Below are 11,043 nucleotides of genomic sequence, written 5' to 3' on the forward strand. Positions count from 1 at the left end.
TATAAGACTACTAATATTGTTATCCTCTATTACTCAGTTCTTGTTCACCAGTCCTCTGGATGCTAAGTTGGTAATACTGTTTCTGACAGACTAGTGTGTATAATATAGCCAATCATGGTCCTAAAGGGCTAAATATTTACTTATAAAGTAAGTAAATAGCTACTTATAATATATAAGTAACTGATAATATGATTCCTTACTTTTTTAAATTAAAAGCTCTAGTCCACCTTCCTTTTATTGCAGCGTCTGGTATCTGACGCTGTCTCAGACTTGACTCCTGGAATCTTGAGTATCTGGTATCTTGCAGTCTAAGTGTCTCTGATATCGAAACGATGTAAAGTATCGTTTTGAGCTTTTTCGCGTCGACTTCTTTGGATCTTCTGAGATGAACATGACTCCAGATCCAGGAGTCAAGTCTGAGACAGCGTCAGATACCAGATCGTGCAATGAAAGGAAGGTTAACTTGCGGTAAATTCTACATTCAAATTGAATCAACATTTCCTTCCATAGCTACATTATGTTTGTAAAGTTAATGTTGAAATGGTTTTAGCTAATCAAAAGAATTCTTTCAATTCCCACTATATCCATAATATATATTTCTCCACTAAATTTTGCAGCTTAAATAAGGGGAAAAAATGGGTCCCAGTTAAACCTTTAATAGACAATCTCATCCACTTATATTCACACTCCGGTTAGAAAAAAATGTTTTTATCAATAAAGACGTGTCCCTTAAAGCTATTTTAATGTATTATGATAAATCTCATCACCTTAGAGCTTTGAATATCTAATATATAAATTACGATAACTATAATTCCTAATTAGAACTCCTGGCTAACGAAACTGTGTTTTCCAGCAAGGTCTTTCAGGTCTGGGAGCTATTTCCGCTAAACATTAAAACTCTCCGATGCCATTTCGAGCTGAGAAGTTATAGCTAGTAGCTAGCCAGAGATTAGTAGGAAGTCATTGATCCATTCATGAGTACCGGCTGAGTGAAAATATTACCAGAGTCTATTTCTCAAGTTGACAGAAGATGTTTCATTGCTATGCAAGCGATGATGGCTCGCAAATTGTGAACGTGACCGGCCTACTTTATCGACTCAGTTGCCATTGTAAGATCTCTTTATTGCTCTTGAAGGTCAAAGGTGTGCCCTCAAAGGGCTTATATTATTAGGAGCAGCTTACAAAGGGACGGCTTGTAATTATGAAACCGGTCTCAAGAAAGAGTTAATTTCAATAGACTCTATGTTTCTCACTCTTTATATCTACCTCCTCGTTAGCGTAAATGATTAATTAGCACTTGCATTGTGCTGATACTTGAAGTACAACTATCTGAAGTAACAGCTGATAACAGTGCTGATAATAGTTATAAACCCATGCTGTGATCGCCGATAACTTTGTCTAATTAAAAAAAAATGAAATAGATCTATTTCGCTAATTAAATTAGGCTATTATATAGACTAGACTGGTTATTTATTGTGTATAAACTAAACATGCTGGATTCCTACTAATACATTGAGGATATTGGTGATTTTGTTTTGAAATTTCATTAAAAACACTAGAGAAATGCAAATATTTCAAAATTTTTACTTATATAATAAATGTTTCTTTTATAGGAAGTGTATTGACTAAAATAATATAAAAAAGTAAAAATTTTACAAAAATTTATTAAATAGAGCTTTTTTCCATTTCAATACGGATGTTATATAGGCTTCAAAATATTTAAATTTTTACTATCGTATTAATTAATGATAAATAAAATCTTTTTGTATAATCTAAGCATTTGGTAATAAAAACACTTATTTACCACGCTTCCAAATCTGTTCGAGAAATAAACAAAAAATAGTTATTACGAGTTTTAAAGAGTAGGGTTTTAATTTTTTTTTATTTTTTTTTATTTTTTTTTTTTTACAAATATATGCTCCTTCATTTTTTATATTTATTAGGCTAAAGGAGCAAAGGAGCAAACAGAACTTTATACGTCCTAGACTGTCTATTAACGTTGAAAATTAACTATAGAAACATTTATAAGTGTATTGTTAGAAACGACACAATGACGGCGTCCTGTTAATAATTAACAACAACAAGAGGATATTTAAGTATCATTATAACAACTACTTTTTATTTAGTACAAAATTTTTCTGATATAAACACGGTAAAAGGTGTCTCGAATTTTAATATTTTTAGACGAATATTAAAATTTTACATTACACGTAAGTTTGAATTTTAAACTGCAATGGTATATTTTCTATTAACTTTGACTGAATGAGCAGTTATTGTTTGTAGTATTATCATTCATGAATTTCAATTTTAAATTAGATATTAAATATTTAAAAAATGTTATTTGGGTTTTTACCCATGCAATATTATTGTAACAAAATAAAAAACCTTTTTAAGCTTAATCTATTACGATTAATTACCATCCTCCAATTAGTTGAACCACAAGTATTAATTTCAAAAGAAAGGATATTAACATTTGCATTATTCTGCAGCTTTCTCTAGTCCTTTTTTGGAGATGATAAAAACGTGCGGGTGTATATGTCATATGCTCTAGAACATTTATTAAATTAATTTTTAAAATACCGTTTGTGCGGTCAATGCTAAAATTGGACTCTAAGGAGAGTCCCATGGCCATTTTTATAGTAGGATTAACACAATAAACTCTGTTATTATAATTTATAAAAATATATTGCAATACGGTTCTTATAATGTGTAAAAAATATATTGTAATTGCCTGTAATCTAAATAAGGCAACATTATTATTACAAATTTAATAATAGTTTTCGTATCAGAGAAGTATTACACTTTCAGTAACAATCGTAACACTTAATTCGACACTACATGAAGGAATTAAATTAAAGGAATTATTAATTTATTATAATTAGGAAAAAATATTAAGTTTAACGCGTTTGGGTAAAGCATAAATGCGCAACAAATAAATCATGTTCCTATTGGAATAATATAGTAGCAGCGAGTTTATGATATTTAGTGTAAATCTTTAGTTGCACCCATGTCAGATACTGACAGATCCCCACAAAGTTGAAATACCGGTTGTAACATGTTGAGCCCCCAGTAACGGTAAATAACAATCTCCCAGGTGAGCTGCACTGACGGTTAACTGCGAAGTATGAACCCCAGTTTGATCGCATTTGTAGACTAAACTCTGCTGGGTTTAATACTTCGTTTTGATAAAAGGTAGCTGTGATTTGTGAAATACTAAACTTTCAGTACGTTTATTCTGAACAAAATTGTTATAATTCGGCACTAAAAAAGGCGACTGTACGGCGGCCTTCTTGATTTTAGCTCAATATGAACAATGTTAAACCTCATACACGTTAACGACTAATTAATCGTTCTTAATCAACGAATCCTAATTAATATATAGACGAATTGTATTTTCAGATAAAATTTCAGTTGTGCTCTACTTTATCGATTAAAATCCCCAGCTTCAAAAATATACATAAAAAGCGTTAAGGTATAAACAATATTTTAGTGTAGTTAGCCATATTTAATAACGCTACGATAAAAAAATAAGTGCGCAAAACCGCTGAAGATTTAACTATGATTTAATCGTAAATACTCAAGGTCTTTTCCTTGTTACTTGCGCTTAATCATCTGTATTAATTATTGCTAAGTGTTAAATAGCAATTTTATTTTAACAGATTACATAACAAGCAAAATATATTAATATGTAGGTTTACTCTACTAGTAGTTTTTTAACCATTATTGATTTTAATTACTTTTGTATAAATGACTTAAGAAATTAAATAGCACTTCCGGTGCTGTTAGAAAAGGGGTAGATTCTATATACGGCTGTCAAATATAAGACTAGACTTCCTTTAGCTGTCCTTGACTCCTTGAATAGCAATCTATTATTTAGTTGTTACCACAACGGGGTCTTTTTCGTTTAAGGGCCAGCACCTTACAAACAAACTATACTTGACTGACAGTGCATTTAATCGTTTTTTTGGTGTTATTATTTCGTAGGGCAGTAGTCCAGGTACTACTTCTAGTATAAACTCGTCTTATCTTATCAGTGATAAACGCGTGCCGCTTATCTTGTGCCTGTAGTGAACTCTGCGTTAGTTGAGTGAGCTATACTTAGTTTTTCTTGTTCAATAAAGCGTGGTGAGTTGATCTGGGCTTGGACTTTGCAAGCTCGAGTTATTTTTTTTTTCTAAAAGAGCAAGCAGCGCAAAGCGCTTATAAAGATAAGTAAAGAATTAAAGCTGTAGTTGAAATGGGTAAAAAAAACTGTATATGTCATGTTAACTCGTATTTCTGCATGTTTCTGTACCTTTCCAAACATTTTATACCTGTCACACTAAAAGAAAGTACGGCGGTCATCGCGATATAACCTAATCAAGTGACGTCGAGCGTGGCTGCTGCTTGGATGGGTGACCGCTGGGCGATCCTGTCATTGCAAGCAGCCCGCCTGCCCGGCCGTTGGTGGTGGTTTTGATGTCTAAACGTGAACAATTAATTGGTCCGCAGATTGAGTGTTAGAGAGACCTTATTAGTCCTAACTTGTATTCCTAGCTTGTAGATAGCTGTTTGAATTAAGTGGATCCCTTACACATATAACTTTACAAATTTACAACGCATTAACTTTTGCGTTTAAAAATCGAAATCTCTTTTCTATGCTATAATATCTATATAATAACAGTAAAAGCAATGATACTGTCTCAGAAAGACTCAGACTTTCACTCGCCAAAGTTAAATATTCCAAACTTTATAACTCTTCACCAATTCAACTTAAATCATTCAATAGTAACTGTTTTCTAACCGTTAGAGAGCCTACGTGGTCTTCTACAGTCTACAAGAGGCATTCGTCTAGTTCTAGTTATAACTAGAGAATGTATTATTATTGTTTAGTACTACAGTATCTTAATGTATTCTAAGATAATATGTCTAAAAAATAAGTCCATTACAGACAAACATTTTTAAATACAATATAAAGTTTTCTAAAATAAGGATTGATTATTGAAAGACATCACATTCTTCTAGTGCACTTATAATTGTCTACATTCAGGGTATCAAAAATTAAAGTTCATTTATGACAGGCGCTTTTTAGGCTACGTAAATGTCCATGCAAGAATTTCGTATTATATCTTTGAATATATGATCAAAGAACAATTAATTCGGTAGATCCGTTGAGAAGTGTCAACACCATACATTAGGCGGAGCCTTATTTGGAGACATTATATTAAATTATCTGTTATGTAATTTATTAGAATTTCTAACGTCTACTGGGTGGATCGGTATTGTTGGAAAACAAAATTAGTTCTTGGTGAGCAAGATAGAGGTAAAATAACTAGGTAAAACTAGAAGGCATAAGTAGGTAAAAATTAGGTAACTATTAATAAACATAAAGCGTTTATTCAGTCCATCATTAAAACTGTAACATTAAACTAAATACTTAAGTAATGCCAGTTTACAGTACACTACTTTATGTGTACAGTATGCAGTAAAATTCTTGTTCTATACAATACAAATAGTTTTTTGTAAAATTAGATCAAAATATTCCAATGATTATTTTTACTGACTTAAAAAGAATTTTGATTGCCATAAAATTAAAATTAATGTTTTCAAGAACTTTATGTTTTAAAATGCTTCTATAACATAGTATTTGATATATTGCTTGTTTAGCAAATTGCAGTTAATTATAATTTTATAAAAGTTCTTAAAACAAAATTCAGTTTTTTAAATGGAAATCGATAATTCAGTTTACTTTGAAATCCTACTCGCACTAAATACATGAGCGTTTTCTATTCGAACACGCGTTCTACGAACTAGGATCGGTTCACATGCCATTCTTCCAAGAAAAGATAACTCTTTCTTTTTATACAACACTGGACATTACTGCTCTGTTACACGTAATACCCGGTAGTACTGGCAACCATTTTGAATTTAGCGCCATGAAAACCAGAAAATGTCTCATTGTAATCAGTAAGTATCTAAACACTTCTTAGTTTTCTAAAATATGTTATTGACTAATCATAAAACCTATTATAATCGTTTAAAAGACCTTGGAAACAGTTGAATTTCCAACCCATTTAAAATTTACATCTTCCGTAATTTTATAACCAAAAATAAGGATGGAAAAGTATTTGACAATATTATTTTAGGATTAAGCTCAAGGTTGTTTCACTATAGTTGGCTCTTAAGATATCATACTCCAAGCGTCGTGCTGGTCTTATAATGGTTAGTATAATGTTTTGTTGTGGTTGAGAAATGAAGAGCCAATTCGCATTGATTACGATCACAGTTTTCCGAGAAAGCAGTAGCAGAACTTCCCCAAGAAATCATTTGACACTCGCTCCAGAGTGTGTAAAACGTGGAAGTAACGAAGAAGAAATCAAAAGATATTTTTTCCTTAACTTTAAGATACTTAAATATTAGTTTAATCACTTTCAGCCAACGAGATAAAAATACTAAGAGCCGTCTTCTTCAGCCTAATACTCGGTCTCGATTTGAAGTTGATTTACTCTTTTTTACGTTCATTAAGTTAAATAATAAATTCCTAGAAAATAATTCTCGCTTATCTCTCTCGCTTCTTTTGTTGTAAACGAACAATCAAAAGTTAAATCTTGAAGTATTTCAGTGAGAAAGCAATCTGTTTATTCTTCAGTTTTTCTTTCTGTTATTTATCTGAGAGAATACTAAGCACCAACTCTAAATTATATGTATGGAACAATAACGACGTACTATGCGAGTATATCGAGGAGCAAATTAATTACACTAATAAAGTTTAATTCTATTGTCAATTCTGTTTTCTCCGTCTGTAGTCATTAAATCATTTCATATGAGATACGAGACATGTATTATGGATATGTTTGAAACGTGCGGTATAAAAAACTTAAAATTATTTATTTCACCGAATTATCTATTAGGAAGTATATTGTAAAATTAGTAAAAGAGAGTCTTAAATGATTAAAAGTTTTTAATAACTATTAAAATATTTGAAAATCAAACATGAAACCATTAATGGCTGTTTGTTATTAAAAGAAGAAACCGTTCGTGTATGAAAAGTCACAAGAGTGGAAAGAAGCAAGAGGACATTACTAAATATGAATAGTTTAGAAACATGAAAATGTCATTACGAGAAACGAAATATTCCCTACTATTTCATAATAATCTTTTTATTTTGTCTAGTTTCCATATTTTAAATAGAGAATCATAATAAGACAAAATACACAGCCAGAGAAAATATGCATATGGAACTCTAAATTTGGCATTAATTTAATTTTTATTGTAAGATAGAAGACAATCCATTCGGGATAGTGTTTTTTGATAACAAAAAATATTGTGTTACATTTTGGTAAATTCATACATAACTTTATTCATTTCAAACAATATATTAGAAGAACGGCATTGTATTTCGCGTAATCGATCAGAAAATCCGTTTTTAAGGATTTGGTATGTTAAGGATAGCCACTTTTTATTTCTGTGTTTCTTAAATACCTCTTAACTATTTTATTTTTCCTCTTTCGTAATACAAATAAAAAATAACATAAATATCCATAATAGTGTAGTTATAGATTTTTATGTCAAGTATGTATATATTCAAATGCTAGTGCAGTTTAGGTTTTTTATGGTCCCTAATCTATGAATAATGAGAAACAATCCAATACTACCTTCACCGTTAATTTACAACTTACATGTTTACGAATCTGAAAAAGAAAATCTGACTACCATCGTTTAGGTAGATAATTACTGTTTTCAAAATTTGAAGTGCGTAAATAAGTTTTACAGAAAATAGTGTATGCTGGCTAAGCGAATATGGGTAGACCCCACTAGTACTAAAAACCACTCCCTGAAAACCAATGAGCAACAGTGGGCTCAGATGGTTTGGCTTCATTTTGCCGGGATACGCCCACCTCGTGTAATTAAATCATTACATTTGTAATAAAAAACACATCACATTTGTAATAAACGAATGTCCTCAATAAACCTAGTCACAACTAAAATACATTGTTAATACCGTCATAAAGACAAGCATTGTAATTCCAGGACAGTAATACACCATTGATAGTTAAAATAACTTCCATAAGATTGTATTACATATTTTGTATCAATGCTCAGTCATTTTTTATAACTTTTATTTATTTTTTATTTAAAATTCCAAAAATATTCTTGAAATTTCTTCTAAAATTTCTTGATACAGATTTTATTACATCAGTAGAAGCAACTAACTTTAAGAAATTGGAATGCGAAAACTTTTTAAGAGCAGGAAAGGTGTGTGATGTTCAATAATCAGATCTACATTGTAAAATCGGATAGTTTCTATAGAAACAGCATTAATAAGAAATAATTTAAACTGTAGAAAAAGCATAGTGAGTGACACTGATTTAAAATTATTGTTTAAAAAGTTAAATCTAATTTAACTTATGTCCGCAAAGACTTAAAAGTTTTTATGATCGCTTTTTATAATTCTCAAGAACATTGAAAGCTATGAAACAGATTAAACAAGGAGGTTTTCTATAAGTTATTTACAAACAAACACCGATTTTCTAAACTTCGCTAGAGGGACTGAATTATAGACAATTAAATTTTTGTTCCGTTTATCCTCTATGCTACAAAACAGACAAAACGTGTAGTTATTTTATTTGTTTGGATAGCATCTACTTAACGGTACAATGTGATCTAATCTGTTGCTTTTGTATTCCCACATATTCATTTATAAAATATTACTTAAAATTAAAAATATTTTGCATATTTTTTAATTAACAGTTTAGAATCATAATAAAACACTAAAATTACTAGATTAAGGCCGAGAAATGCAGTATATATATAACTATCGCTTAAATAAATTGGAAATTGAACCCAAGCTAATAAGATTGCCAATCTCAGAGGTACGCTCGTTTCCGTAGATGCCTCCATAATTACCATTAGTAATGCCAGATAGGCCCTTTAATTGGCATTTCCAATCTTTACGAGTTTGAAAACAAAAGACGATAATCTAATGCCAATATTTCTCCTTTTATAGTGTTCCCGACATTTCATAACCCACGCATGTTGTTTTCCTTTTGTCGTTTTTATGGTGTAAATGAACTTTTATGTCACTGTTTCGTTGATTTTATGTAACTGTTAACTGATTTATACGAATTAAACTATCTTATATCAATTAACATTATTGATTTAAATGAAAATGTTGTGACTAACATTATTGAGCTACCATCTAGTTTTCTTATTCAAATTATTAAAACTAAACTATTAATTTATATTTTAAAATATAATTACCTAAAATATAAATAAATAAATTCAAAACCTCAGCTAAATAGTAACTTTCAAAAACGTCTTCAAACAAACTAGTAAAATTGCAACGTATTGAATGTCCCCTTTGATATAATAAGATTCTATTTAAATTCACCCTGAAAGCGAGTGCGATTGTCTTAATATGTTGTGATTAGGGATCGAATCGTGTAGAAGGTTATGGAAAATAGCGAAGACTTGCTGTGGATATTTACTAAGAAATTGATGACATGTAAAGCAAGAGGTATTACATGTTTTGTGATTTTTTCTGAATATAATTAAATACATTTAACTTCTTTTCATTTTTCTTATTTCATTTGGATTCATGATGGAAATGGAATTAAAAATTGTGGCCATACAATCTAAAAACAACATTTCATATAATATAAACTAACACATTAATGTTTCAAACATTTCGACCTTGGCGAAACTAATTCAATCATGCCCAGGCATTGATTGCAAATATCGAAATATTCCAGCAGGCTATGCCACAGCAGACTAATTTAATTCAAAAGTGTCACTGTGAACACACGCCCTTTTTGCATTTTACAAAGTATAAATTAGGTATGATAATATTTAAAAAAAAAGTAATAATATATTTATAATGTTCAAACATTATTGCAGTTCTCATCAATTTTGTTAGTAGTGCTGGTTTAGAAGCTTACAATATTCATCCGCTAAAATTTCATTTCCTTTACATTAAGAAGATCATATTTGAAATAATATCACCAATTATTAATATAAAAAGCTCTAAGAATATACGTGAGAGACATGTAAATGTAAATGTTAATATGACGTCGGATTCATAGTGATATAAAGTTTCTTAGCGTTTACTACACCCACAATGTTACGATGTTTATGTTATCAAACTTAATGGCAAATGTGGTTTCTAATGGAAATTACGAGTATCATATTAGTAATAAACATACAGGCATCGGTTAAATTGGTTACTATTACAGTTCCTGCACGTAATTTACGCATTCAGATGTTTACACGAAAATATGTAATTACTTTTTGCCAAAAATGAATGGCAATCACACTGAGATTTAATAACATGAATGCAGAAAAGGAAAGTCTAGTGTACGTTAGATGTGATTGGAATTGTAAAAGTATAAAACAGCCGATGAATGAGTATCGTGACTGAATAATTGGACGCATTGTAAATTATCTCCTGTAATAAACGGCGGGAGCAGGAATCGCAGTCACTAGGAGTACACATTTTTGTAATCAATACCCCGAGTGGTCCAGACAGTCTCACGTTATCAGCGACCTTGACCCAGATTAGAGAGGGATGTGCTGATACTCACATCGGATCCGCCAGAACACTGATACGGGGTCACAAACAGGTTAATGAACAAAAACACACCCAAAACCAAACCAAAACATGAATGGACACACGGAGGGCTCGCGGCTGACAACGTTGTGGACCGGAGATCGTCTCGGTAGACACTGGCGCTAGAGCGGCTGGGCCGGGGCGTCCAGCGCATGCGTCATCGGCTCACAACTGCTCTCTACGTACACTACACACTACACACTACACGTACTTTTACGATACTTTCGGCGAAATCTATATCATTAACTGTGTCAGGATCGGGCAGCAAATCGAAGACGTACAGAAGAAAACCTGAACTCCAAATTGTCCTCATTATAAAACGTTACTACATTTTATACATCTTTGACCGAATGTGTGTAATTACCATTATTCAGCAGCACATTCTCACTAATTTTACTAATCATTCATAAATATCATCCGGTACAAGAGAAAAGCACTCAAACATCCAATGCTTTATA

At 31.2% G+C, this 11,043-nt stretch overlaps 1 protein-coding gene across 1 annotated transcript in view; it reads right to left on the bottom strand.

The window, feature by feature from the left end:
• LOC124359028 (alpha-2 adrenergic receptor) overlaps positions 1-10,687 on the bottom strand; it is a 471,365-nt gene extending 460,678 nt beyond the window's left edge. The window contains exon 1 of the mRNA XM_046811376.1: positions 10,560-10,687. The gene's annotated coding sequence lies outside the window, so the exon portion shown is untranslated. The remainder of the gene's footprint in view (positions 1-10,559) is intronic.
• Between the last annotated feature and the right edge of the window lie 356 nt (positions 10,688-11,043).

The sequence above is a fragment of the Homalodisca vitripennis genome, chromosome 4 (genome assembly GCF_021130785.1).
Source record: "Homalodisca vitripennis isolate AUS2020 chromosome 4, UT_GWSS_2.1, whole genome shotgun sequence".
Lineage (NCBI taxonomy): Eukaryota > Metazoa > Arthropoda > Insecta > Hemiptera > Cicadellidae > Homalodisca > Homalodisca vitripennis.